The sequence below is a fragment of the Lytechinus variegatus genome, chromosome 2, assembly GCF_018143015.1.
Source record: "Lytechinus variegatus isolate NC3 chromosome 2, Lvar_3.0, whole genome shotgun sequence".
Classification (NCBI taxonomy): domain Eukaryota; kingdom Metazoa; phylum Echinodermata; class Echinoidea; order Temnopleuroida; family Toxopneustidae; genus Lytechinus; species Lytechinus variegatus.
Genome location: NC_054741.1, coordinates 65,028,381 through 65,034,465, shown reverse-complemented (window position 1 = coordinate 65,034,465; position 6,085 = coordinate 65,028,381).

Here is a 6,085-nt window from a genome sequence, read left to right as displayed (position 1 = left end):
AATATGTCTGACCTATACATTTCAGTGAAAACGTACATGACCAAGGCAGAATGATAATGCTGCGCACGTGGCGCCCGATATAGGGCTTCATCTTTGAGTGAAGAATAATCTCGGGATAGACATTATCATTCGCATCGTTGACACTTTCTCTCGCGATCTGTTACTTACAATTTACATGTATTTGCCATAAAGACGGACAAACGCATGTTACAAAAAACACAAAATTTCGGGAAAAAATTATATCCAATCCAACATCTTCACACTGGTCACTGCACTGCAACTCCCGATTACAAGTGGTGCAACTTTCCAACCAATCGACTTGCGCACCCTGGAATTCCGGAATTTACATATTGCAATACAGTATGACAGAGGTGCATTTGTGCGAACACAAAGGCCATGAGCGTAAGTTAAAATATAGTTTTGACTAGATCTAGCCCTTGAAATTGACTACATTGTACCAATCCAGTAAATATAACCATCCAAAAAAAAAAAAAGGAAATCCGGCGAAAATAGGGGGGGGGGGGGAGCGCCCGGTGCGCCCCCCTCTGGATCCGCCACTGTATATGGGCCTATAATTGCGGTTTCTTCGTGTTTTAACCCAATTCCCGGGACCTACATCCGAAAACTGGGGACATCCTGATCCAGATAACCATACTAGTCAATATTTCATCTTCATAATATTTTAAATCAGGTTTGTATTGTCAATGAGTAATTTTCAAATTGTCCACTTTGCGCTGCGCTAATTAATCCCACTATCATAAAGGGTGTAGAAAACGTCCCCTGCATTTGACGGATTATGCCAATAACCTGTGTTTATTGTGTCAGAGAATGAGTTTGTGGATTACAATCAACTTTTCGAGTGTATACCATCGCCCCCACACACACCCCAACACACGCGCGTCCCCACTTTTAAGCTAAAAATATCCCAACTGACACACTACGAAAATGCGTGTGTGCGTTAGGAGGTGTGCGTATGTAAAGGTGCGTGTATTGCTTTAGAGTAAGAATGGAAATGGAAAGAGGGTGGGCTAAGGTTTGAATATTGGTGGTTTAGATATTCAAGCGGGAGATGAGTACCTGTATCACGTATCAATGAAGCACCAGACAGGAAACCTACCTGGATTAACTTTGAAGGCGTTACCATGGGAACATACATGATAATATCAGTTACTTAGCATTCTTAACGTTCATAGCAACATAATATAACTGATATGCATGCTTTATTTTACCCAATGGTAATATAATGTGATCATATACTTGACTCTACAAAGAAAAAGATTCGACTCCGCATCTTTAAAATTCTCAACCCAATGCCACACTGGGCTGCGTGACTTTGCATTTTCAGACCAGAAAGGCGCAAAACATTACTAAAATGTTGAAAACTAAACGTTTGTTTGATAAAAATGTGAAAAAAACAAAATCATCCATCGTCAAAAAATAAAAGCACTTTCTTGTTCGTTTGAAGATGAGTATTGAATTGGTCGACAGTATATAGACTCGTAGCCCAAACGATCAGCTATCTCATATGATAATGTATTAAAGTTGATCGTGGGTGTGCATTATTAATATAAATTCATAAGCCAGTCATATATGCCTTGAGAGTAATTTTATAGGTGTCGTGATTGCTTTAAGGAAGTCATATCTAGCCTTCCATTGTCTATTGTTTCCATTTGTTGTTCACTGATAATAATACTACTAATAATACTGATAATAATAATAATGAATAATGATAATAATAATAATAAATAATAATAATGATGATAATAATGATAATAATAATAATAATAATTATAATTAAAATAATGAATAATATAGGCATATTTACCCAGGGAAGCCACTTCAGTTTTGAAAAATTGTTCTCCCGGCGGGCCATGCTGTTATTATTACCCCGGCTTTAGCTGGGCTGCCTAGGCGCTCAAGCATTCAAGGAATTTCTTCCTACCGGGTACCCATTCACCTCACCTGGGTTGAGTGCAGTACAATGTGGATGCATTTCTTGCTGAAAGAAATTACGCCAATGGCTAATGTATCTCAGTTCACCCTGAGCATCTAAGTACTACAAACACGACGTTAAAGACAAAATTACATTTTGATACCGATCGTAGCAACAATAGCTTTTATTGTTGTTGATGTTGTTCCCGTTGTTGTCGGATCATCATCATCAACAACAACAACATCCGCAACAATATCCAAAGTAGATAAAATGCCTAGAAAAAGAAAATAAATCAGAAGGGGTTTCCAGCAGTTAAAAGAACAAGAACATATATTTTCCCGCCTATTTTTTTTTCTTCTGTGGGATGTTGGGTTTGGTGACAGCGCGTTTCCTGATCTGTCATCACGCATGGGTTATACTACATCTGACGGTGACTCCAACTGAACTCTTGTCATTCTAGGAGAGAAAAAAGAAAAAGACAAAAGTTCACTCAGTTTCTCGGAGGAGAAGAGCTCGAGGAGCTCTAAAACCCATTTACAAGACGATCTCTCTGATCCGTGTCTGATGGACATGAACGCGTTAGACTTCTACTAAAACAAACATTGAAAACAGAGACATTGCACCTACCTTCGTGTACAGTACTGTTGGTCATTCTATTCCACATTTAATGTTATGCATTCCGTTTTACCACGATACTCTATTATTATCTTAACTTTCATACGCATCTATCTAATAATATTACTAATAATACTATTTTTCGAAGAAAAGAAGCGACACCTTCGTATATTTATAGGGTGGTAAATTAACCTACAGTGTAATGCCATTTATCTCAGTAGACTAAAAGAAGATAATAATTTATAGAGAAACACAACAGATACATCTCCTTCATGTTATCCTTCCTTCATATATCTTTCCCTCCTTTTTATTTTCTCTTTTTTTTTCAATAATAATTTGAAAATTATTGGGGCAGTCGGCCCCTGCCCCCACATCGCCTTACCTGCAAGATATACACCATCGCATATTATGTCATGCGATTGCAAATCAATTATCTCTCAGTTTGTGATTAGTACTCTGAAAAAATATTAATAATGATATTCAAGTCCAACCATAAGTATACCGGTACAAATTCTATATATATCGTCCACATCATTTTTCTCTTTTTTACTGGCGCAAATATTTAAACATATCAATTTACAAGTACAAATAACAGGTACCTTAACGGAAACATTTACCAGATTAACTACATTTGAAATGTCTCATCCAACCCAACTATGTCTTTTTTACGATAGTAATGATAATGATAGCGATAATTATAATGATATTGATGCAAGTATGGTAATGATCAAAATAAATGGTTATGATTATGTATGACAAAGAAAATACTAATTCAGAAAAATAAATATGTTTTCGACGTCCCTAACTTTTCGTATGCATGCGACTTTATCCAAATAAATCCCATATTTTGCATCATGTTTTGAACTCAGAGAAACATTTAAAGAAAAAAAATCCCATGAAAAAATTCGAGACACAACGGGCTTTTCAGATGATGACGTACATGTAGATAATCTATGACATTTATTAAAGACTAATCATGAAGCTATCGGATATCCGTAATGTATTTGATATATCCGGTAGTCACACAACGTTAAAGGTCAATTGCATTGCACGGGTCACTCCCTGTCCATCCGGATGTAACTATTTCAGTATACCAATTATTCTTCGATCTGAGATTATATAAGCTAATCAATGTACACACAATTTATATTTTTTATGTAAATGTGGAGTTGTTTGTATGGAATCTGTTTATGTTTATGAAAACATTAGGTCCGGCCGGAAGAAATCCATGTGACGTCATATCCTGACAAACACCTTCCTCACTAACAATAAATGGTCAAAATTGTCTGTTTGCATTCATTTTGTTCTAGTTCTTTTTTTTAATTTGTGTTTGCTTATTTCTGTATTCATTATTTTTTTATCATTTTTCTTTGTCGTTTATTAAGATTTTAGATTCAGTTTTTCATCTTTTATTTGTGTGTTTTTCCCTTTATTTTTCTCATTTTTTATATTTTTTGAATTCGACAAACTTTATGGGGATCTATTTTTCACATCACCATTTTTCCAACTTAAAAAAAGAATATTTAAACAAATTGAATAATATATCGATAGTATAACGCATTCTTTCCGGGGTAAGAATGTAATTAATTATACCGGAGTATACTATCAACACCGAGGAAAGAAAAGAAGTGATTAATAAAGATATCTGGATAGGCGTGGATATAACGTTAGAAAAATCATGTTCCTTCACATATTACATCCTCGTTCGTTTCATTTTATTTGTTGTAATATTTGAAATAAAATATCGAAAGGTGTCACGCGAGTTACATTCCCCATAGACTTGTGTGTTAAAATGGCACTTTTGAAAAATTCATAAAAAATAAATGTGAAATCAGAGGGTGGAATGTTCACTACCATTGGATAGGATATATATCTGACATTCCAAATCTGACCAAGAAAGGGTACCGTAGCCAGTTCATTTTAAAAATAAATCGCCATTTATGAAGAAAGCTATGAATATATCAAATTCATCAACTGAAACAGTAAAATAGCCCTAATTCTTCCGCCAGTCAAAAATAGTTCCAAGTCACTTATTTATCTTCCCAATTTGGGCGAAGGAAGTTCAGTAGTTACCATTTCAAGAATCAGTGTTAGATTTTGAACCATATTCATAATTTTTTTTCCATACATGGGCTGGGTCGAACGAAAATCTTTAGCCCTCCTGATGTAATTAGGCTCGTGGCACAGAAAGCTCATCATCCTATGCCTTTTATTTTATTCAAGTAATAATTGAATTATTTTTCATCATTTACAAATTAATATTACTCTTAACTACTATGTGTGAACTATACTACACGTTGCAAAATCTGGGCCAAAATGCTGGGAAATGATTTATTAAGAATAATATCTAAGATCTTGAATTTCCTAATGATTTGTGACGTTCTGGGCAACTTCCAGAAGTGCATATGACTCTTAGCTTCCAATATTTAAGAGATAACTTCAGACTTAATTATATATATTCACACTCCCTCTTTAGTTCTTCATCTTGTAACGGTGTTTAGAGTTTTTTTTCCAGCATGAGAGGGCAAATCTTAAAGCAGTATTCACACACTCGTATAAACCCAAGTGACTCATCGTTTGTAATGGTAAAAATATCGTTTTAATTACTGTCTAGTTGTCAAAGAATCACTTTTCAAACTCGTTTTATTAAATAAAAGTGAGTGTTAATAAGTACACCAAAAAATGCAAAAACAACAACCTGTAAATGTTTGATTTATTTGATTTGATTAATTTATTTCCACATTCCAATAAAATGACATACAAGTGAAATCATTTTTTTCTTAGCATAACATAATAAGTAAATGATATAATTAATAACATATTCATATGTACAATCTAATAATCTAATTACAATATATTTATACCTGATAGATTTCTTTTTTTTTAATTGTTACAAAAAATAGAAAAAAAATCATATATATACATATATCAACATAGTACATTTTGAAATGTGGGAGACCTTCATCTTAAGATTAGTGCTTGAAATTGATGAAGGCCTCAAAAGGAAAGGGGAAGGAAAATCAGACAAACAGTGCAAATGAATGAAATCAGCACATTGCCCATTCCATGAACTAAACAATTGATTAAAAATTGAAAAAAACAAAACAAAACACCTAGTTGTTTAAAATATTGAGCTTTTATAGGCTTGCCAATGTGTGTGGGTGGATACCATAGGGGTGCATGGGTGAGTGTTTGGGTGTGTTGGGTCCCGTGGCCGGTTTATTTCAAATTCGTCCAATTGCTAACTCGTCTACTATTTAGGTCTACCATCAGTTAGTCCACTCATCACATAGTCTACTTTCATTTAGTCTAACATGCCGTTCCGTCTAATCACCAGTTGGTCCAATAGCTATTTAGTCCATCTACCGTTTGGTCTAATTGAACTAAGTGTTAATTATGCAAAATGAATGATATGAAATGGATATTAGACCAACTGGTGATGAGACGAAATGGTGATTAGGCGAAGTGACGATTGGACGAAATGGTTGTTAGACGAATTTTTGATGGACGGAATGGCATAAGACTTAATAAAAGTAG